Source organism: Macrobrachium nipponense, chromosome 36 (genome assembly GCF_015104395.2).
Source record: "Macrobrachium nipponense isolate FS-2020 chromosome 36, ASM1510439v2, whole genome shotgun sequence".
Taxonomy (NCBI): domain Eukaryota; kingdom Metazoa; phylum Arthropoda; class Malacostraca; order Decapoda; family Palaemonidae; genus Macrobrachium; species Macrobrachium nipponense.
In genome coordinates this window covers 65,037,432-65,062,431 of record NC_087220.1, presented here as the reverse complement: position 1 = coordinate 65,062,431, position 25,000 = coordinate 65,037,432, and the positions used below count along the sequence as shown (strand labels likewise).

The window sequence follows — 25,000 nt, the reverse complement described above, 5'->3', positions numbered from 1 at the left end:
TATTATTATTATTATTATTATTTGGAAGGAGACCCTCTTTCAAACAAGTCTTATTGAAAGATATTGCTGCATCAGCTGCATTCAACTTGTAAATAGTTTTCTCTATTTTTCTAATAATAGCTTTCTCTCTGCTATTACAACTGGCGAGTATTGCGCCGATATTACTCATCAGGAGCAGTCAATTCCAGGGATAATTGTCACAAATTTATTTATTTGTTACAGTAAATGAACAAATAGGTCAAAATATGTTAATATATTGGCCAACGTTTCTCTCGGTATCATCCGAGTATGATCACGGCAGTGGATCGGAGCAGACTGTTGTTGCTGTCAGGATCTACTCAATATATAGCGGCAGGTCAGCAGGGGTTCAACCGCTAGCTGCGTTTTCATTGGCCGGTGGCGCAATGCGCTCCCGCCATTGGTTGAACGAAGTTTTCTTCAAGACGCTTCTCGTCGTTGAAGGTTGCGAAGTTGCAGCCTAGCAGACCATCGAGGCTGGGGCAAGGCTTCCCTGGGCGTTGTGTCACGACGGGTCGCGATGTCATTGGCTGCTGGGCTGCTCGTCTCATCTGGTATTCTTAGATCAGGGGTGTCGCTCGGTCTGGTATTACTTGTATTTATACACATAGGTTTCCTTAAGTTGGTGGGGAGGAAGAGCACTTCCTGCGTCGTATTCAATGAGGGCTTCTCTTGCTGTATGAGGAGTGCCTCGAGGATCGCAAGCGTCGCTGGTCAGGAGCCCTCCCTATTATCTTTATATTCTTGATAATACCGTCGCGGGAGATAGCTTCCTGGTGTGCTGTCATGATATGGTTTTTAATCGCTCCTTCTTGTACGTGGCAGGAAATCCTCTTGGACAGTCTCATAGAAGTCATACCAACGTAAGAGCCGGGACATCCACGGACGGGGCATAAGAATTGGTAGACTACATTCGACTGTTTCAAGAGGTCTCTTGCTGGGGGGGGGTTGGGTTGTTCTTCATAATAAGGTCCCGGGTACGTCGATTTTGGTTCAACCAATGGCGGGAGCGCATTGCGCCACCGGCCAATGAAAACGCAGCTAGCGGTTGAACCCCTGCTGACCTGCCGCTATATATTGAGTAGATCCTGACAGCAACAACAGTCTGCTCCGATCCACTGCCGTGATCATACTCGGATGATACCGAGAGAAACGTTGGCCAATATATTAACTTATATTTTGACCTATTTGTTCATTTACTGTAACAAATAAATAAATTTGTGACAATTATCCCTGGAATTGACTGCTCCTGATGAGTAATATCGGCGCAATACTCGCCAGTTGTAATAGCAGAGAGAAAGCTATTATTAGAAAAATAGAGAAGACTATTTACAAGTTGAATGCAGCTGATGCAGCAATATCTTTCAATAAGACTTATTATTATTATTATTATTATATACCGAATGGTTTTACATATCTGGTATTACAATTACCAAGGTCACTGACACGGATACCTGTATGATACTTACATTCGTCAATGTTAAATAACTCTTGAGCCAACAGCTATAGTCTAAAGAGTGGCAGTGACTAAAGACTCAGCATTCTCAAGGGCCACCCTCTCTAAAGGGGTTATGTTTTTTCCCTTTCATTAAAAACAAGTTCTTTAATCTTAACATTCACAATAACATTAACGAGTTCTGTTGTTTTATTGTAATTAACAGCTTAGGGAAACAAATTCAGGCAGATTTATACATAGCTGTTTTCATTATTGGCTTTTATTGTTTATCCTTTAATTGTCTTGTCCTTGTGTCTGAGTAGATAGTCTTAAACTTTTAATTGTACCCATGTTTTTGTTTGTTTGGGAAGATTACTCATCTTCCAGGTGTGTCTGATTCTAGGTACTAATCTCTTTCTAATCCCTATCTGTCAGTTATACTACCTTTCGTCTATTGTCATTTCCTCATGTAAGTCAGTTCATCTGCTAAGTAAAGGACGTTTCAACGTCAAACGATCTCACGGATACTCCATTGTTTATTTTCCCTCGTGGCATATGCCTTTTTTTATGGATTTATCACGTTCCTAACTTTCGTGATTCAGTTACACACACACACACACACACACACACACACACACACACACACACACACATATATATATATATATATATATATATATATATATATATATATATATATATATATATATATATATATATATTATGTGTGTGCGTGTGTGTAATATGTACACAAATATGTTGTATATATATATATATATATATATATATATATATATATATATATATATATAATATATATATATATATATATATATATATAATATATGTATATATATCTATATATGTATGCACACATATAGCCTATATAAACAGCAGTTGTAATTGTTATTGGTATTGTTTTTGCTGTACAGTTGTTGAAACAATCAATAATTAAGCAATTTTTTGCTACTAATTATGAATTATTGAAAGAAAACCATGTTCTATTATTTTTATCCATCGGGAGACGTGGCGTGGTCCCACCTCCCTTAAATCCGCCACCGAATTCTGCAACAAGTAAATGTTTGTGAATTTTAAAGGAGTTTTCCATAATATTTGCTTCATTTTCTTTGCGGATGAGCGAACGTTCTCTTGCTCTTCTGTTCATGTAGTACTATGACAGATAACATTGCTGGTTTGTTTATATTGTATTTTATTTATTTGGTTATTTTATTATTAATATTAACGAACTTTGAAAGGGTCACTTATCTATAGAATGAGGTAGAACTATATAATTTACGTGTTGTTGACCTAATGTTAAAAAAAAAGGGGGGGGGGGGGGGGGGGAGATGGATAGTATTAGGCGACAGGCGTCATCTCGCAGAGAGGGGTTTCTTGACACTCGTGTATTTCATCAGATACATGGATGTCTTGATGTTGTAGGTGTTTTAAAAGACACATCTCAACAATATCGGAACTGCACTTGGAGTGGCGACCAACATTCCCCCCAGCACTTTTTCTGTGCCGTGAAGACCTTTATCTTTTTAACTCGGAACTCCATCTTCGAATCAGTCACAGTGTAAGATGTCGTGTCAGCTTCATTGTAGTAGTCACCAATACGGAACAGGATCGTAGTAGACTAAGTAGAGGAATCGTGACGCTCTTCTGAAGGGGCAGGAGTCGTGAGCCCCATACCTCGACCGGGCTGGGGCTATGAAACCCGAGGTCAAAGATTCCTCCGCAGACGAGAGGAACGTCTGCATAAACCTAAAGACTTGACGTTTCCTTTCGTGTTAAAGCAGCCAAAAAGTGCGCAGTTGTTCAGCATTGTGCTGACAATACTTTAACAAAGCGTTTGAGCAGAAATGTTTGCAGATGAGGTAATGTACAAGACAACTGTTATTTATATGCTGGAATCCAACGCATATTATAGATCAATGTCTACCAAAGAAGTCACTGGGGACAGGTTGAATATGAAATATTTTGGGTTTCCTTTTAAAGTCGCTTATTTATGAATTAGAATTGTCTGAAATTGATGTTCTCGAAGGTGTAGTTGGGTTTTCCTAAAATTTATTTGTATTTTAGAACGATATGTCTAAATGAAATTATGGCAACAAATGAAGGAAAACGAATGAGTGCCGGGGCACGAAAAGAAGATTTTTGAAACTAAGAAACTGATACTGAAAGGAAGTGGCGAAGTTGTTGGTTCCTGTTTTGTTAAATGAATCCAAACAAGACATAAGATGAAAAGGGCTTTGATTTCATTTCCATCACTGGATGATAATTTCACCTTCTCTAACCTTTGGTGACTCATGGCCCCAGTGGTTCAACTTAGCATTAAAGCGAAAGCCCAAAAAGTCTTAGATGGAGATTAGCTTTGATAAAGGAAACGTATTGTTGTATATGTAATGGAAATGCCTATAGGATAAGGTTTATTATCGTCACCACTCTATCAGGGGTGTTCTTTGTATATTGCCACTATCTTATCCAGGTCCTGTTCCCAGTTTCTCAAGCAATCATACTACACCCAATTTTCAAAGTTCTCCCCGCAACGTTTTGCATCTGCCACGCAGTCACCCATCCTATACTGAGAAGGGCGTATGCAGGGGTGGGACTCTCTCTCGTAGCCAGATCTGATCATTAGTAGATGTTGAGGAGGGTCGAAGCTTGCCCCTTGTAATTGCTCCCCATCGCTAGACTGACGTTTGGAGCGAGTTGTGATTGCACATCCTGTGGAGAAAAGAGAGAGAGAGAGAGAGAGAGAGAGAGAGAGAGAGAGAGAGAGAGAGAGAGAGAGAGAGAGAGAGAAGAATTTATATTCTTCTCATCGTGTTTCTGTAATCTTCGTGGATGTTCGCTGGGAATATTTCCGAGTTGACTGTTGTTGAGAGACTTTTGAATGTGTAAAGCAACCTTACTTTCCCAGTAACATTTTAAGCAATAATTTCTTCTTTGTAGTTCACCATATAAAGTATATGAATGATTACAGTAGGTGGAATTACGTTCTTAAAATGGCGCTAAATTGGATATCACTTCATAATGGTGTTGGCATTCTTTTGTAAGATATATTGTGCATGAAATAATGGCTATACACATGAAGAATGCTTACGAACGACACTTTTTCATACCAAGCAACTTCTTCTCCCAGCAGGACCAGGGAAAGCAGAGCCACGAGGCTTACTTGAAGGAACCTCATTTTGTTCGATGAGCACCTCGGAAGGACCTGAGAGAGAGAGAGAGAGAGAGAGAGAGAGAGAGAGAGAGAGAGAGAGAGAGAGAGAGAGAAATGGGACGAAAAACTTGTTAAAGTATTCTTCTTACGATGTTTATCGTAATTTTAGATACAAGTTAGTTTAACTAGACCATGGATTCACATTTCTAGACCCATGCTTGGCTCGTCACAAATTAAGACCTACTGTATAACACGCATTTTCCACAGCTTTAAGAACCATAGGTCTAGGCCACCAGGAACTAGGAAAAAGTTCGCATCGCCGGGTGGCGCAAATATGCAAATGCGTCGCAATTTTCGTAGATCATTAATCTTCTGATACACTTTATCACAACGCTATATGCATTCAGGGTTATCCCTACGTCGTTTACTAAAACAATTACACTTCTGTACCTCTTGATCTTGAGGATAACGATGCAAAACCTATAAAATCGACTATAACAATCTGGTTATAACCGCGTGCACACGACATCCTTTGTAGCACATCTTCCATTACAAAGTAAGATTTTCCTGGATGAGTGGCTTCACTAATCTTAAAAAGGTCCTGTTGTCGTCCTTACCTCAGTGGAGAAGAGGAATAATGTCCAGACTCTTAATTCTTCTCAACTGTAAGAATATTTTGGTGCTCGTGACAACAGGCGAATGGAGTGGTCTCATAGACTCACTCCCTAAGCGCCTCACCACGTTCAAGGGCAAAGAGGTGACATAGCTTCTGTGATTGGTGGCTGTGAAAAGGAGGGAGTGGCGTTTGGAAGCATTGGCATGCAATCTACCTTCGAATCGTCCTCTCTCTCTCTCTGACTACAGTTGCCGAGAGCTAATAGTCTTCGACCTCGAAGTTTGCTGTAAGTGTGTTCTTTGTATTTCACATGCGCACACACACACACATTATATACTCAGTAGGAAAAGAAGAGCACAGGTTATGAACTACCACATTTTATTTCAGACGAGTTTCGCTTTTCTTCACAACAAAATTGAAAAGCCTAAAAGAGACAACAGTATTTTAATAGTTGAAAGATCATACAATCATTATTGGCCGACAAAGCTGAGTAAAGGTGACAACAATAGAGATAGCTGATAAAATCTTTAAAAAGGTTTACAATAACACATAAACTACTTAGGGGATAAAACACAAATGAAACAGTTTACATTTTAAATTAATTATTGAATAATTTATATTAAAAGCAAAAGATAAGATTAATGGTCAAGGTTAAGATCTGGTTTTCTGAGAAGTATTTCGATCGACTCAGATTCTCAATTAATTATAAGAACCAAGACCACAAAGATTTTCTAAAAGTCAACCTGTATTACATTCCTCTATTCAGGAGTTTTTAACCTTTTCCTCCCCACGTAACCTTTCTGGTATTTGTAATGTCAGTCATGTACCCCCTTTACTTTGTATAAAGTGGAAAACAAAACCAACTCAGAGAAACTGTACAGAGGGGAAGAAGTAAGTACATAACTTTCCTAACATAACCAATAATATCATAAACAAAGAATTGCTTAAAAAATAGACAACATTTCATTATTATTTATCTCTGGCTATGCAGTAAATGTTCAAGGTTATGGTTTGATTGGCTAATGTAGTGAGTTCGGAGTTCAAGTTGTAAGATGGAAGTTTTGTTTCAGAATCTGTCAGTCGTGGAATGTGCATTCACAGGAAGACAGAGTTTGGACTTTATACGTTGAATGAAAGCAATTTTTACCTTAATAGGCCAAGAGAAGCAGCGTGTGAAACCGACTGCACAGCTGCAACTCAGGTTGACCAAAGTGCAATTGTTTGTTTGTATGTATGGTGTTTTTACGTTGCTTGGAACCAGTGGTTATTCAGCAACGGGACCAACGGCTTGACGTGACTTCGGAACCACGTCGAGAGTGAACTTATGTCACCAGAAATACACATCTCTCACACCTCAATGGAATGCCCGAGAATCGAACTCGCGGCCACCGAGGTTGCAGGCCTATACCATACCGCTCACGCCACTAAGGCGCTGCAAGCGCAATTGAATACCTGGGTAAGAGGGATCTCTCACACAGCACCAATTGGGAAGAAACTGCCGATTCCATTGATCTTGTCGATAAGTGGTCTAATGTTATGATTCTCCTTCAGTATTTGGTGGAAAAGTCTCACGAAAGGCTTTTGGGGTAAATTATGAGCATAAAAGAAATCTTCAGAAAAAGGTAGTAATGCCTACAGTGCACCCCGTGAGGCGCACTGACCGCGCTAACCTCCTACGGGAGATTATCTATTATGGGAGAGATTGCATCAAGTCGCTAATTTCAGAATTAGAATGGTCTTACGTTGATGTCCTCAAAGTTGTAGTTAGTTTTTCGGCAGAATTTCTGTGTATTTCAGAATGAAAGATCTAAATGAAATTATGGTACCAAATGAAAGGAAAAAGAATGATCGCCGAAGCATGAAAAGACGATTTTTTAAACTAATAAAATGATACTGAAAGGAAGTCGAGAAGTTGTTTGTTCCTGTTTTGTTGAAGGAATCCAGACAATAAGACACAACATGAAAACCTTGATTTCATCTCCATTACGGGAAGATAATTTCACCTTCTCTAACCTTTGGTGCCTCATGGCCCTGGTGGGTCAACTTAGCATTAAAGTGAAAGATGAAAGTCTTCAATAGAATAGTTATAATAAAGAATATATATACTATATATATATATATATTATATATAATATATATAATATATTACAATTATATGTATATATATATATATATATAATATATATATATATATATATATATAGATATATATATATAGTATATATAATATATATATAATATATCTATATAGAGGAAAGCCTTATTTTCGTCATCACGTTAGCAGTTCCGTTCTTTTTGGGATATTTCCGATTTCTGATACAGGCTCTTTTTCCAGCCTTCCTCGCAATCAAGGTACTTCTGCAATTTATTTTCTAAAAAGTATTTCCTACAACAGTCTGTAACTATCTGGCAATTGAGTTGATTGTCCTTACACAGACAAGGGAGTCTGCAGTCAAGGTTGCTTCTCCCCGCGATTTCAAGCCGACGTCCAACCCCTGTGGATAAAATAGAGAGAGAGAGAGAAGAATTTATATTCTTCCATCGTGTTTCTGTAATCTTCGTGGATGTTCGATGAGAATATTTCCGAGTTGACTGTTGTTGAGAGAATTTTGAATGTCAAAAGTAACCTTACTTTTCCAGTAACATTTTAAGCAATCATTTCTCTACTGTAGTTTACCATATAAAGTGAATGAATGATTACTGTAGCTGAACTTACGTTGGTAAATTAGATATCACGTCGTAATGGAACACAAACCTGACATCGTTCGTAAGATATCTCGTGCATGAAATAATGGCTATACACATGAGGAATGCTTAAGAAAGACTTTTTTTCATACCATCAGCTTCTCCTCCCAGCAGGACCAAAGACAGGAGAGCCATGATGCTTACTTGAAGGAACCTCATTATGTTCGATGAGCACCTCGCAAGAACCTGAGAGATATAAAAATGGGAGAAAAAAAGTTTTCTTATGATGCTTATCATAATTTTAGATACAAGATAGTTCAACTAGACCATGGATTCACATTTCTAGAACTATACTTGGCTCGTCAGATAAGTCGAGACCACCTGGAACTAGGAAAAAAAGTTCGCCTTCCCGAGTGGCGCAAATATGACAATTTGTCGAAAATTGCATTTTTCCTAACTATACAAACCTGAGTTCCTTTAACAATAGGAAGTAGCTAGCAGCAGCTGGAACGGTTGTTAGCTTCGAACAAGGGGAGAACGCGCGCTGGGAGGTAAACAAATCACTTTTGCTTTTGGCCCATGCAAAATACACAGAGTGAGGGGTGGCATGAGGAGGGACTATATGTAAAGGACCTCAGGTTTGTATAGTTAGGAAAAATGCAATTTTCGACAAATTGTCATTTGTTCCGATACGTAATACAAACCATCAGTCCTTTAACAATAGGAAGACTCACTTCTTGGTGGGAGGAATCTGAGTCTTTTGATGAACAGACTGGTGTTCGTCCATCCCTGGAATGCCTCCCTGGTCGTAAGAGCGAGGGAGGGATCCAAGCCTCTGTCCGATTGATCGGGGTGTGCACCGCAGGATCAATGGTCAGACCTCTGGGCCGAGTACTAAGAGAGAGGCAAGCGTATTTCTTCGTACCAGCAAGCAAGAACTTGTTCCTGTTTGCAAGAGGCAACATAAAGTATGGGTTTGTCTCAAGCTGGCATCCACTTCCTCCCCCTTGTTGGAGGAAGTGGTGGATATACGCTCTTATCCCTAGTGAAAGGGATAGGATGGGGCTCTGTTGAGTAGCTCACCTGCATCTCGTCCTTATCCAGCAGGGTGACGACCGTGTCCCTCTACCCACAGGTAGAGGGGAAGAAAAAGATGGGAAGAGGAGCCAGTCACACTCTCATTCACTCATCCATTCTTACGGTCACACCAGGACTCGATGCTGTTCAGCCTGCGAGGGTCTGGGTTCGCTACACAACGTGTTGAGCAGCCACCACGGGTCCCAAGGAAAAAGATCCAAGGACCTGTGGGCAATATCCCGAAGGTAGAAGGAGGTGCATGTGGTCTGGTTGGACCAGACCCCTGCCTTCAGTACCTCCGCCACGGAGAAGTTCTTGCGGACAAAGCAGCATCTCCTTCGCATCGAAGGCGGTGAAGTCCATTAGGGAGGGGATTGTGAACGACTCGAACCGATCGTCGGGGACCGAAGGGTTCTGAGTCTTCGCTACGAAGTTTGGTACAAAATCGAGCGTCACGGATCCCCATCCCCTGGATGCTTGACTTCGCAGGAAAAGTCATGCAGTTCCTCAGAGGAAAAGAAGGGAATAGTCGCATGACCTATCCCTCTTCTGGACTTCGGTGATGTCCAGTACCCATACTGGTCTATCCGTCTGCAGCGAAGTGTCTCACATCCTCCTATCCCCATGCAGCGAAGTTCTTCTCGGTAGTGGATAGGACACCGCCACTCGATGGTGGGTGTCGATGGTATGGGTACTGGGACAAGCTATTAGGATGAAGTAATGATTGATCGGAACCACCGAACTAAGTCCACAGCGTAGTTCGTAACGGGCTCGGGCGCTCTGACAGCTGCTGACTGAATGGTTCGGTAGTAAGGCAAGTTGTCCAAGCATCCGAGTAAGTCACGTGACTTTCGCCCTTTAAAGGATTATGCCAAGAGACCAAACAAATAGTGTATTTATTTGTCACCGATGCCGGACGGTGAGGTGATTATTCTCTTAAGGCATGTGCCCAACAGGCGAAAGTCAATTGCCTTCTAGAGACCAAGGTCCCTGAAGGCAAGACATTCTCATAGTTGTTGAATCTAAGCTAAGGAGAAACAACACTATGTGCCATTGAAGACGAAGGTAGACATTGAATGCAACCTACGTCTTCACAGACGAATCGAGAGAAGGATTCTCAAGATTCAGAACCTGTGCTTACAAATGACTGAAAACGCTAACCGCTATTTCATTGCTGTCCGGTGAGGAGACGTCGTTGCAATGAAAGCGGGGCGCTTTTCAGTAATGAAAACACAGGGGAGAGCCGCCTGAAGAACTGCTTCTCATGGGCTGAACATTTGGAAGTAGAGCTGTCAGGTCGGAGAGTAGGCGATGTCTTCTGACACATCTGTTAATTCGGGGTGAACAATGAACAATTGCACACCTACGAATACAAGATATTTTGAAGACAAACTCAGATGTCTGGAAAATCATTCGCATTATCGCAGTGCGATGCAGCGGGAGACTAGTACAGACTTCTGTTACCGTGCGGTAAACAGAAAGATGAAAGAGTCCAAGAGATATCTCTGTTGAAAATTCTCGCAATGTCGAAGGCAATGGAATCGAGCGTCACAGCAGTAGATGGTCCTTCATTATTGCGAGAATCCCCGTTAATCAGAGACATAAGTCCATGATTGTTGGGCAGAGATACGGTTCGGTAGTCAATCAAAGCAGGGGAGAGAGAGACATAACTGACCGTGCATCTCGGAGGCCCAGCTGATACTGAGCTGCTATCAGGCAGTTCAATACGCAGTAGCTGAGCTCTTGCTGACTCGTCATCCTGAGTTGCCAGGTAATCCATTCATTCCACGAAGGAATGTGTTCGGCTAGAACCATCGAGCATAAAAAATACACTCGGGCAATTATATTTAAACGAAACGGATTTCGGTAAATACAAAAGAAAAGCTGATTTGGTGTTGTCGTGACAATACCAAGTATCTAAAATCGAAACTGGTAACTGCTGGGAGGTTGCAGGCAGCCCCGAGTTGCAGTTCAATTAAGATACAATTCGTCTCGGTCACAATCCGTAGAGTTAACTACGGTATGCGCCTACCCCCCGGACAATTCAACTGCTTAACAGAATCATGTCGCGAGGGTAATATACATAGTATATTTGTAGGTTCTGTACAACGACCTCCATCCTAAATTCTTTTCCCCTCGAGGAATGAGAATAAGGATTGGAGATCGACCGCCTTCGTTCTCTAGTCCAGAGAGTGAAAGAGAAGTCTTCCCCGAAGGAAAGCTTCAATGGTGAACAGAATACCGAAGACGATAGTTCTATCCAAACTGGATGTTCCCATCCGTTCTTCTCTATTCCAGGTTGGTCGCCTACTGTGAGATACTTTTCTTTCAGCAGCAGTCTTCTTCCCAGTGCTAGAAATTCCAGGAATTCGAGCATAGGCGAGGTTCCCGATTATCGCGTAACAATTATCGGGGATTCTCGTCTCGCTCACTTTGGACCATGGTCTCGCCTAAGTCTTTGGAGATCGTGAAAAAAAAAAAAAAAAAAAAAAAAAACATCGAACACTGAATGCACTAGAAATTCCGTAGAATTCTAAGCACTCTGTGAAACCCCCACCGAATTCGTCAAACGATATCGGCTGGTGGTCCTCTCGATTCCCGTAGAAATCGAGGATGGGGCAGGATCCCTCCTCAACGACCGGGGCTTACGTCATGTAGGACCCGAAGGTCCCCCCGGTAGCGCAGTCCCCAACGTGGGATCCTACAGAGAAATCTCTGTAGGATCCCTCCCATTTCCCTCGTAGCCGTAAGGAAAGAGGGAATGGGGGAGTAATTGGATACTCGCTCGCCTTCCCAGTGGAACTAGCAGTTGGAGAAGAGTAGGAGCAGCCATTGCCTTGCGGCGATGGCCTCTCAGAGTCTGGGAAAACGTATCGTCAGGAGAAAACGTTTTCCCGAGGAGGGTTACGAACTCGCACTGTAGGTAAGGGTCTGCCGCCACTGTGAACGTCGTCTGGGTGGGGCTGATCGACACCTGACAGGAGAGAACCGATACCGTCCTCAGACTCATTCCAGTCCTCATCGAGGTCGAAACCTCTCAGGAGGACCGAAGGGGTATTTAAATAAGGTGTCCGAAGACACGTAGAAAACGCCGCTGTCACAGTAGAGGAGGTGGAAGTAGCTTGTTCGACCAGCCAGATCTGAGAGAGCATTCTTATCTGGAGACGAGAGACTCTGGTTCAAGACAGAATCGGCAAGCTCCAATCGCGGCAGGCCCACCATCGGTTTGGGTTCCCTCTCGGGCCCCAAAACGACTTGAGCCGAGACGTGGGCTCTGCTGGTGGGAGCGGCGATCCTTCCCCGAGGTCGTTGCGCTGACGAATCAGCGCCATAACCTCGACAAAATTCCTCTGGATCTCGGAAGTCATAGCATCTTGCAGAGTAGGACCGTCAAGCCCCTCAAACAAGAGCATTCCGAGAACCTCCCCCTTAAGGAGGAGGAACTGCGATAGACCCCTCTTGGATTCCTCCTGCCACTTGCGCGTACGTCCTGGTCGGTCCGAAGATCGTACCTGGTACTTACGGCGTCGTGACGGGATCGTGCGGGGCATGCCCCTCACGATCCCCCCACTGTGCCTCGCTCTTCCTGGTGCAAACCGAGGAAGTTGCAGGCACGGGAGAGAAGACATGACGCTCCTCTTTCGCTCGCTGGGAAAACCAGCGGGCTTGGAGGGCTGCAGGCGATCGCCAACTTGCAGGCCTAGTCGAGCCATTTCCCAGGGAAACGGCTGGACCGAGAACAGCGGCCCCGATCTCGTGTGCAGAGGAGCTGCTGCTGGTCCCCCTATCCGCCCGGTCCCTGTAAGAGCGGCGGTCAGGAGACCTGCAGAGACCACTGTTGCGGTGAGACCGGTGCGCGTCCTCGCGGCGCGTCATATCGCTGGTACCAGGAGGGGGGAACCTCTTCCCAGCCTCAGCCCGTGGCTGGTCAGACAGTACCCGCTCTACCAGGGTTACCAGCTGGTCGCTGCGAGAGCGGCCGCTGGCCTGGCGAGAGTCACACGAGCGGCTCTCACCAGCTTCTGCTCCGTGCCACGATCCTGGCGCCGAGCGAACGCTGGCGCCAAAATTTGGCACTATACGCTCTCCCGCGGGAGATCGTATACTCGGAACTTTTCGCGAACTAGAACTGAACCGGAACCTGGCGTAGCGGGGCAGCGCCGCAAACACCAGGCAAGGAAGTACCGGTGGTAGTCGGTACGCCTCTGGTCCCCGCCTTCTTCCTTGCGGAAGGGGAGACGGGCCCTGTTCCCTAAAGAGCAGGAGAACCGGCAGAAGAACCCCCCCGTCCCACGGGAGTGGAACGAGCCCTTAGAAGTTCCCGAAGGAGCCTTCTTAGGGGGGAAACCCGGGTTACCTGTTGGTCGCTGTGAGAGCGGCCGCTGGCCTGGCGAGAGTCACCTGAGTGGCTCTCACCAACCTTCTGCTCCGTGCCGCGGTCTTGGCACCGAGCGAACTCTGGCGCCGAAACTTTGGCTGCACGGTCTCCCGAGGGAGAGCGTACACTCGGGATCTCTCGCGAACGAAAGACCGAGTCGGAACCTGGCGTAGCAGCATCGCTGCTAGCACCAGGCGAGGAAGTACCAGTGCTAACCGGTACTCCTCTGGTCCCCGTCTATCTCTTCCTTACGGAAGGGGAGACGGGCCCCACTCCCGAAGGAGCAGGAGGACCAGCAGAAGGACCCCCCGTCCCACCGGGGTGGGACGGGCGGGCCCTTAGAAGTTCCCGAAGTAGACTTCTTAGGGGGGGAGGCAGCCTTCTTCTTCTTCGGCTTATGGGCCTTAGAAGTCGAAGGGGAAAGAAGGCAGGCAGCAGCAGACGATGAAGACGAAGATCACACCTTCCTCTTCTTCTTCCTCTTCCTCGTCAGCTCACGCAGGACAGTCGTCAGGTCCTCCATCCGAGGCTATTGCCGAAGCAACACGGCCCGACTGCACCTGTCCGGAAGGACCTGGGACTGGGGAAGATACACCGTGGGCAGGACCAGCATGGACAGGCGCAGGAACGAGGAGCGACAGGTACAGCAACCAGCTCAGGAGCGGCAGGAACAGCAGCAGCGGTAGACCCAGAAGGGACAGCCAAGGCAGCAGCGGGAACCACATCAGCGACAGGTACGGCAGGCCCAGCCATCGCCTCGAAGAATCATCGGCAGCCAGCGGGAACTGGGTACTGGCGGCCAGTCAGGGGCGAGCTGCTGGAACAGCAGAAGTCTGGGGCAGGCAACACGAAGAACACAGGCGGCGGCGGCATACCCCTCTCGGTACGGCGGCGGCCAGCCCTGGTAGCGGCAGACGGCGTCACCGACACAGCATGGGGAGTGTAGACCAGGCGGGGGGAGCAGCATAAGCGGCCTGTGGAGGTAGTAGTGGAGACCGCCCCAGACCTCGCTACACGCTGCAGCAGCCCACGCGTGGATGCTAGGCACGCCCTGGCTGCCGCAGTGGTGCATACCTGTCCAAGGTCGTCTCCCACGGATGTAGCACCTGCGGTAGCATAGACAGATTAGCAAGAGGGGTAATTCCCTCACGCACGGGGGGGGGGGGGAGACATACTCCACCCCGAACGCAAGGAAGACCCAAATACAAAATACAACGAGGAAGCTGAGCGGGGGGCAGGAAAGAAGATGAAGAATCGGATACCAAGGGAGTCGCAGGAGAGCTTTCCGACGACTTCCTGGCAGACCTTCGCTTCCCCTACCCCCGCACAGCAGTGAAAAGTAATATGAAAATGAAAACAGAATACTGCACTTGCGATTCACTTCATAGAACTTAAAGGGGGAAAAGATCAATTCCCGGGTAAGAGCGGAAACTTGATCCATAATAATATGATGCTATCATAAAATATATATGAAAATGAAAAGCGATTTCACTTTCACAGAAAATAAATCATAAGGATCAATTCCCGGGTAAGGGCGGAAATTGATCCAAAATTAAAATTGATGCAATTAAATAAATGAAAATGAAAAGAATACTGCAATTGCGAATCCACTTTCATTGCATTCTATTCATACAAAATAAGAGGCTCGTGCCGAGCGCAATCACGCTCTCGGCAACGAACGCACAGGGCAAAAAAATAATGAAAAGAGTACTTACATTTTTCAATTACACACTTTCGCCCAAAATACATGACTCGGCGCGAGCGCGCCCGCCCTCAGCACCGAGACATAATTCAAGGGAATCAATTTCATGAAAAGAGCGGAAATCGCCGCATCTATGGCGATAGCTCCATGTTGGCTCCTAATTAAGTAATGAAAATGAAAACAGTGTACTTACAGTTTCATTTTCAAGTCAAACAAACCATTAGTAGAAAACACAATATAAACAAAGCATACGACGATGAAAGCGGCCAGAGAGCGATGACGAACACGTCCTTCACACCCGCGGCCGAAAGCAAAAGTGATTTGTTTACCTCCCAGTCGCGCGGCGCGCGACTGTCGGACAAGCAGTTAACTACCGTTCTTCTTCCCTTGTTCGAAGCTTACGACCGTTCCAGCTGCCGCTAGCTACGTTCCTATTGTTAAAGGACCGATGGTTTGTATTACGTATCGGAACAAATGCAAGGTCCGAAGTTCGTCACAATTTTCCTAGATCATTAATCTCCTGATACACTATCACAACGCCATATGCATTCGGGATTATCCCCACGTCGTTCACTAAAACAATAACACTTGTGCACTACTCGATTTTGAGGATAACGATGCAAACACCACAGAAATCGAATATAACAATCTGGTTATAACCGCTTGGGTACATCTTAAAATTCCGTTACAAAGTAGGGTTTTCGTGGATGAGTGACTTAACTAATCTTAAGAAGGCCCTGTTGTCGTCCTTACCTTAGTGGAGAAGAGAAATAATGTCCAGACGATTAATTCTATTCAACTGTAGGAATATTTTGGTGTTCGTGTGTCTGCTGGGGAAGACGGCAGGCGAATGGTGTTATCGCGCAGAGGCACAGGCCGCTGAACCAGACTAGCTCTCCCTGAGCGCCTCGCCAGGTTCAAGTGCAACGAGAAAATAGCATGATTGGTGGCTTTAATAAAGGGGGCGTGGCATGTAGAAGCACTGGCATGCAATCTCTTTCTCTCTCTCAAGACCTATCCAGAAGAGCGGGCGTGATCGCCGGGGAGCGCGGTCGGTGGGCAAATTCTGTAACCAGTAACATTTTAAGCAACCATTTCTTCACTGTAGTTCACCATATAAAGTGTATGAATGATTACAGTAGGTGGAATTACGTTAATAAAAAAGGGCTAAATTTTATATCACGTCGTTATGGTGTTGACATTCGTTCGCAAGATATCATGTGCGTGAAATAATGACTATACACATGAGGAATGCTTAAGAAAGACTTTTTTGCATACCAGCAACATCTCCCAGTAGGAGCAGCTGGGAATTAAGACCCAGTGTATTACACGCATTTTCCACAGCTTCAAGAACCGATAGGTCTAGGCCGCCAGGAACTAGGAAAAAAAGTTCGCCTCGCCGGGTGGCGCAAATATGCAAATGCGTCGCAATTTTCGTAGATCATTAATCTTTATTGGAATTTATTTTACTTTCAATCTTCCTTATATTTAATAAACAAAACATTATTTAACAACAACCAAAACAACTTACATTAAAGAGTAAATATCCACTAATAAAACTTTGTGACATTGCCGTACATTACCTTTTTCCCTAGACATGTAAAGCACTCATCACAAATGTTGACGTTGACGTATTCCAAAATTGTCGTTGTCTTGGAGTTAGAACGTTCAGTTTTGTTCAGGGTTAATTTCCTATTACAATGTAGAAGCCGGCCTTGCTAATGAGTAACTCTTACTGTAACTGTTCGCCGTGGCTGTGGTAACCTCCGAGGTAATTTACTTCTTACCTTTGACAGGTACATATTATGCACGCGCGAACTTAAGGCCTATTAGGCAATTACTAGTTTAAGTAATTTAATTCATAAGTTTAATTTTATTATTGATTTTACTTATCATTAACGCTAATAGTTACTATACTAAGTAGCATTAAGTTATTTACTTTTAATTTATTAAGAAAAATAGATAAAGCTTCGAGTGAAGCTAACGACCGAACGGCTATTCCCCACAGTCGGACACAAATATCAATCCTTTCTGATTCTAACATCTTCTGATACACTTTATCACAACGCCATATGCATTCAGGGTTATCCCTACGTCGTTTACTAAAACGATAACACTTCTGCACCACTTGATTTTGAGAATAACGATGCAAACCCTATATAAATCGATTATAACTACCTGGTGATAACCGCGTGTACACGACATCTTTCCGTAGCATACTTTCCATTACAAAGTAGGGTTTTCGTGGATGAGTGGCTTCACTAATCTTAAAAAGGCCCTCTTGTCGTCCTTACCATAGTGGAGAAGAGGAATAATGTCCAGACTCTTAATTAATCTCAACTGTAGGAATATATTGGTGTTCAAGGGCAAAGAGGTGACAGCTTCTGCGATTGGCGGCTGTGAAAAGGAGGGAGTGGCGTTTGGAAGCAGTAGCATGCAATGTACCTTCGAATCGTCCTCTCTCTCTCTCTCTCTCTCTCTCTCTCTCTCTCTGACTACAGTTGCCGAGAGCTAATCGTCTTCGACCTCGAAGTTTGCTTTAAGTGTGTTCTTTGTATTTCACACACACACGCACTATATATATATATATATATATATATTATATATATATATATATATATATATATATATATACATACTCAGTAGGAAATGAAGAGCACAGGTTAGGAACCACCACATTTTATTTGCGAAGAGTTTCGCTTTTTCTTCACAACAAAATTTAAAAGCCTATAAGAGACATTAAAGTGTTTTAATACTTAAAAGCTCATACAATCATTTTTGGCTGACAAAGCTGAGTAAAGGTGACAATAATAGAGACAACTGATAAAATCTTTAAAAAGGTTTACAATAACACATAAACTACTTAGTGGATAAAAACATAAGTGAAACAGTTTACATTTTAAATTAATTATTGAATAATTTATATTAAAAGCAAGAGATAAGATTAATGGTCAAGGTTAAGATCTGGTTTTCTGAAAAGAATTTGGATCGACTCAGATTCTCAATCGATTACAAGTACCAAGACCACTAAGATTTTCTAAAAGTCTACCTGTATTACATTCCTCTATTCAGGAGTTTTCAACCTTTTCCTCCCCACTTAACCTTTCTGGTATTTGTAATGTCAGTCATGTACCCCCTTTACTTTGTATAAAGTGGAAAGCAAAACCAACTCAGAGAAACTGTACAGAGGGGAAGAAGTAAGTACATAACTTTCTTAACATAACCAATAATATCATAAACAAAGCATTGTATAAAACATAGACAATATTTCATTATTATTTATCTCTGGCTATGCAGTAAATGTTCAAGGTTATGGTACTGAGCTGCAAAAGCCAAATACATTATTATTACATCAGCTGCAAAGGTAGTTAGTGAAATGGCTGAAACTGTTTTTATTAACTATCCAAGTTGGCCAAAGAGCAGTTTCTGCTACTGCAGCACATTCCTTCGTGTGACATGGGGAGCGCGTACCCCCTGACAGACCCTTGACGTACCCCAGGTTGAAAACCCCTCCTCTATGTGCTGTAAAACTGGTACGAGGAAAAATGCCATAATGTTCGGAAGATCTTGTCCGGACTGACCTGTTTGATTGGCTAATGTAGTGAGTTCGGAGTTCAAGTTGTAAGAAGGAAGTTTTGTTTCAGAATCTGTCAGTCGTGGAATGTGCAGTCACAGGAAGACAGAGTTTGGACTTTATACGTTGAATGAAAGCAATTTTTACCTTAATAGGCCAAGAGAAGCAGCGTGTGAAACCGACTGCACAGCTGTAACTCAGGTTGACTGCAAAGTGCAATTGTTTGTTTGTATGTATGGTGTTTTTACGTTGCTTGGAACCAGTGGTTATTCAGCAACGGGACCAACGGCTTGACGTGACTTCGGAACCACGTCGAGAGTGAACTTCTGTCACCAGAAATACACATCTCTCACACCTCAATGGAAATCCCGGGAATCGAACTAGCGGCCATCGAGGTTGCAGGCCTAGACCATACCGATCACGCCACTGAGGCGCTGCAAGTGCAATGGAATACCTGGGTGAGAGGGATCTCTCACACAGCAGCAATTGGGGAGAAACTGCCGATTCCATTGATCTTGTCGATAATTGGTCTAATGTTATGATTCTCCTTCAGTATTTGGTGGAAAAGTCTCACGAAAGGCTTTTGGGGTAAATTATGAGTATAAAAGAAATCTTCAGAAAAAGGTAGTAATGCCTACAGTGCACCCCGTGAGGCGCACTGACCGCGCTATCCACCTACGGGAGATTATCTAGTATGGGAGAGATTGCATCAAGTCGCTAATTTCAGACTTAGAAGGGTCTTAAGGTGATGTTTTCAAAGATGTAGTCAGTTATTCGCCAGAATTTCTGTGTATTTTAGAATGAAGAATTTCTGTGTACTTTAGAATGAAAGATCTACATGAAATTATGATACCAAATGAAAGGAAAAAGAGTTAGCGCTGAAGCATGAAAAGACGATTTTTTAAAACTAATAAACTGATACTGAAAGGCAGTCGAGAAGTTGTTTGTTCCTGTTTTGTTGATTGAATCTAGACAATAAGACAACATGAAAATGGCCTTGATTTTATCCCCATTACTGGAAGATAATTTCACCTTCTCTAACCTTTGGTGACTCATGGCCCTGGTGGGTCAACTTAGCATTAAAGTGAAAGATGAAAGTCTTCATTAGAATAGTTATAATAAAGAATATATATACTATATATATATATTATATATATAATAAAAATGCCGCATAAATGAGCCACACCTGGCCATAGGAAAGCCTTATTTTCGTCATCACGTTAGCCGAGCCGTTTTTCTTAGGATTCTTCCCATTTCAGATACAGGCCCTTTACCCAGCCTTCCTCGCAATCAGAGTGCACATCAGGTTCTGATAAGTACTTCTTACAACAGAGTGGCAATGGCTTGCAAAAGCCATCTGCGTCCTTAGATAGACAAGGGAGTATGCAGTCAAAGTTTCTTTCCCCTAAAATGTGAATTGGACGTCCAACCCCTGTGGATAAAATAGAGAGAGAGAAAAAATTTATATTCTTCCATCGTGTTTCTGTAGTCTTCGTGGATGTTCGATGAGAATATTTTCGAGTTGACTGTTGTTAAGAGAATTTTGAATGTCAAAAGTAACCTTATTTTTCCAGTAACATTTTAAGCAATCATTTCTCTACTGTAGTTTACCATATAAAGTGAATGAATGATTACTGTAGCTGAAATGACTTTAGTAAATTAGATATCACGTCGTAATGGTGTGAACACAAACCTGACATCGTTCGTAAGATATCTCGTGCATGAAATAATTAATATACACATGAAGAATGCTTAAGAAAGACTTTTTTCATACCAGCAACTTCTCCTCCCAGCAGGACCAAAGACAGGAGAGTCATGATTTTTACTTGAAGGAACCTCATTATGTTCGATGAGCACCTCGCAAGAACCTGAGAGATAAAAAATGGGAGAAAAAAAGTTTTCTTGTGATGCTTATCATAATTTTAGATACAAGATAGTTCAACTAGACCATGGATTCACATTTCTAGAACTATACTTGGCTCGTCAGTTAAGTCTCGACCACCTGGAACTAGGAAAAAAGTTCACCTTGCCGGGTGGCGCAAATATGCAAGGTCCGAAGTCCGTCACAATTTTCGTAGATCATTAATCTCCTGATACACTTTATCACGACGCCATATGCATTCATGATTATCCCTACGTCGTTCACTAAAACAATAACACTTGTGTACTACTTGATTTTGAGGATAACGATGCAAAGCCTATATATGTAAATCGAATATAACAATCTGGTTATAACCGCTTGGGTACATCTTAACATTCTGTTGGAAAGTAGGGTTTTCGTGGATGAGTGACTTGACTAATCTTAAAGAAGGCCCTGTTGTCGTCCTTACCTTAGTGGAGAAGAGGAATAATGTCCAGACACTTAATTCTTCTCAACTGTAGGAATATTTTGGTGTTCGTGCTTTTGCTGTGGAAGACGGCAGGCGAATGGAGTGGTCGCGCAGGCCGCAGACTCGTGTTCACTGAGCGCCTCGCCAGGTGCAAGTGCAACGAGAAAATAGCCTCTGTGATTGGTGGCTTTAAAAAAGGGGGCGTGGCATGTAGAAGCACTGGCATGCAATCTCTCCCTCTCTCTTTCTCTCTCTCCTGTCCAGAAGAGCGGGCGTGATCGCCGTGGAGCGCGGTCGGTGGGCAAATTCTGCCGGGCTTACCAATGAGTGTTGTCCACACGGCAGAGTTGACAAATGGGTGGACTTACCCAAGTCCGACGATGATGCCAGTACACTGCCGTGTGTCGCACGAAAAACATGTTGACTAGTATTGCTCAGAAAACCTGTCGTGCTGCATAATAATTTGCGTAAGTTCAAAGAAAAAGACGAGAGTGTGGTGCAAAGATTGGCTAAATAGGAGAGATGTCTACGGGAGCCGTACAACAATAGTACGTAACTACAATATGCCCATGAAGATGATTATAGAAACTACGATATGAGAATAAGTGCAAGTACATTCCGTCATGGCTACCGATTCCATACACTCCTAACAAAGGTAGAGCCGTACATCCGAAAACAAGATACACAGCAAAACAACAGAGCTCGATTGGAAGCAACGCTGATGTTTTTTAGCAACAGAGAGAGAGAGAGAGAGGGAGAGAGGCTAGAATTCGAATAAAAATGAAGTAACAACTACTTCAACGGTCTACAAGAGAGAGAGACAGAAAGACTAGAATTCGAATAAAAATGAAATAACTACTACAACGGTAACTAAAAAGACTGTCTTGAGGAAGAGATTAGGGGAAAATTCTTGGAGCACGAAACTGTCCATACTAATGTGACAAAAATATATACGGATGGATCAAAGTCAAGTAGCGGTGTTGGCTGTGCAGTTATCCTTGGTGATACAGCATTATTCAGCTAAACTACCTGACTTTGCATCCATATTCACAGCAGAATTAACAGCCATAGTCTCTGCCCTGGATATAGTTGTTCAAAGTAGCGACACTAATTTTGTCATTGACTCGGATTCCAAAAGCACTTTAGAAGCTATTAAAAAATTCAATAGCTTCCATCCGTTAGTTCAAAAAGTTCAGGAATCGCTCCTCCATTTGTATTATTTGCGTAAATCTGTCTCTTTCTGTTGGGTCCCTTCACATGTGGGGATTTGCGGAAACGAGATGGCAGATAGGGACGCGAAAGCTGCTAGTGTGTCATCAGAAACAGCCTTTAGTAAAGTGCCTCATACAGATCTAAAAGGTCCTTTTAGGTCTTATATTTTAAGCAAATGGCAAGAAAGATGGACTTCTCCCCTTCTTGCCAATAATAGAAAGTACAGAAATATTAGAAATAATATATTGCCGTGTCCTTCGTCTTTCCAGTCTGATAGGCGAACAGAAATAGTTTTAAGCAGACTGAGGATTGGGCACACTTATTTGACCCATCAGTTTATTTTAGAAGGGGGCAGCCTCCCAGTGTGTGCTTGCGGGGGCGAGATGCTAACAGTGGAGCACATTCTGGTTGCTTGCCCCAGATATTTTAACCAGAGAGAGCAATATCTTAGGGGTAAATCCCTTTGTGATATTTTGGGAGATGAAGCAGATATTTCTGCTCTCATCTCCTTTTTAAAGTCTATAAACATTTTTAATAACATTTAATTATTTTTTTATCTATCACATCATAGATATATCTATATTTATTTATTAAGCATTTTCTTCATTAATTTCTTCATTAATTCATTCATTTCTCATATGGTAATTTATATATGAACCATTTTCTTCATACACTTATTAACTCATTTATAATGTAATTTATTTACTCTCCATTACGGCGCTGAATGGCTTCTTTGGCCCCAGTACCTGGGCTTTGGCCCTAAAACTCATACATCCATCCATCCATCCAACGGTCTACAAGAGAGAGAGAGAGAGAGACTGGTATTCGAATAGAAATTAAATGAAAGTTACGAAAACGATGGATGTGAGATAGAGAGAGAGAGAGGAATAAGAATAGATATGAAGGAACAACCAAAAAGAGAGAGAGAGAGAGAGAGACTAGAATTCGAATAAAAATGAAGTAACAACTACTAAAACGGTCTACAAGAGAGAGTGAGAGAGACTGGTATTCGAATAGAAAGTAAATGAAAGTTACGAAAACGGTCGACGAGATAGAGAGAGAGACTGGAATTTGTATGAGGCAAAATTGCCAAATGAACGGCTTCTTTTTTATTTCATAATGACAGTAGACATTTGGGCAAATGACCTGAAAAAAAGCTGGATTAAAAAGGAATATTTTTGTTAAGCCTTTCTTTCTTGTCTTGGTAGAAATGAAGTCTAGGAAGAAGTCCTATAAAAAAAATGTTTGTCATTCAGTCGCAATTTTGATTTCACTCTGGGAACTATAAGAATAGTTCAAGATATTTGGTGTCAGTATAGAGCCAAGACTGCATATCCATTCATTAGTGTATGTATTTGATATATATATATATATATATATATATATATATATATATATATATATATATATATATATATATATATATATATATATTGTTACGAAGTGCCAAGTATCTGGTTACCATTCATCAATTATTACCTCACCAAAAGCCAGACACCTGAACCCTCATAACACGTTTAAATGACTGAATACTCTAAAGGCAACAGTGATCCCTTAACACTTACCAGTATTGCAGAAAATCAGACTAAGTTCATCAAAACAAGTGTGAGGTAATCTTGTAAGTAATTAAATTAATCAAAGGGCATCACTCCATCAACAACTTTAAAACTCTAAGTATTTCCCCGATTTCAGAAGTCTAAAAGTACTTCCCTGGTTCTAAGTCACTTCAAATAAATTGAAGGTGATTTGAAGCTACCAGGGGGGAAATAATTACACTACCTACTAACTAAAAAATCCCCCTTCTCACTAATTTAATTCTAAAGTAGAAGAGCAAACAAAAGTCCTTTTATTTGTTACTAACCGCTCTCCATGGCTATGCGGTTAGTTATTACTAACCGCTCTCTATCCACTTTACTCTGTAACTATATGTTTATCGGTACATTTATACATTTGAAAAATAAATTAGTAAATAGTCACAGTGTGTTTTAACTACATTTTCCCTCATACACATGAAGGGGGAAATCTGGTTAGTTGAACGGGGTGCAGGGGGAAATGACAGAAAAAAAGCTTGGGAACCACTGCTATAGATTAACCTTTTCTTTATGACATTAAATTCAGATATCTTCCAGTAGAACTAGCACGCAGAATATAGAAATTTGACAGATGGATTCTACATTCCTTCTCTCTTTTTTTCACCACAGGAAGTGTAGCAGGATCTCGCATCAAACGTCAGTCTGGAAATCCTCCTCCGCTGCAGCCGGCATCCATCGCCGATCAGAAGAATCATGAATGCAATGACAAATGTCTCGTGAGAGGTGATTCAGGCTCTTGCGTGGCAAATGTCGATTGTTGCAAAAAGAATTTTAGCGGCCATGACTTCGATTGTTGCGAAGGGGGCTGGAAAGGCAAAGGCTGTCGTTAACCATAAAAGCAATTTACCTGCTTTTGTTTGTTACCGGCTCCGTTCGAGAGATGCTCTTACAATAGCATAGTCTCATGATCAGAGAGTTCAGCCGGTAGTGTTCATTCTTATTCATTCAGTAACTATTGCTTTCATTGGGGGGAGGGGGGGGCGAGAAAAGTCGTTATGACCAACTGCCACTTGCACCAGACTACTAAGTTGTGTTGTCCTGTTAAATTCCTTTTTAAGAGATGATGGGAAAACTAACGTCACTTTTGAAGTGTCATTTTCATCCAGAATTAGTTGAGTGTTTAGTCGACATACGCAGGGCAAAATCCTACAATGTCCCTAAAAAAATCCGAAGCCAAGTTTAATTCAGCGATGGAAAACACGATTTCAAATA

General features: G+C 42.6%; 2 long non-coding RNA genes across 3 annotated transcripts in view; both read right to left on the bottom strand.

Moving 5' to 3' along the window:
* Nucleotides 1-21,657, bottom strand: part of LOC135203794 (uncharacterized) — a 47,220-nt gene extending 25,563 nt beyond the window's left edge. Inside the window, exons 1-3 of one of the 2 annotated variants that reach the window (XR_010312024.1) lie at nt 20,985-21,657; nt 20,429-20,522; nt 19,244-20,086 (exon numbers count right to left, since the gene is read on the bottom strand). This is a non-coding gene — a long non-coding RNA (uncharacterized LOC135203794). Of the gene's footprint in view, nt 1-19,243; nt 20,087-20,428; nt 20,523-20,984 lie in introns of those variants that run through there. The other variant, XR_010312025.1, reaches the window with a different exon arrangement.
* Nucleotides 7,482-16,142, bottom strand: LOC135203795 (uncharacterized). Its single transcript, XR_010312026.1, has 3 exons — nt 15,834-16,142; nt 8,076-8,169; nt 7,482-7,733 (listed from the first exon to the last, which is right to left on the bottom strand). It is a non-coding gene; the product is annotated as an uncharacterized LOC135203795 (long non-coding RNA).
* Nucleotides 21,658-25,000: the final 3,343 nt, after the last annotated feature.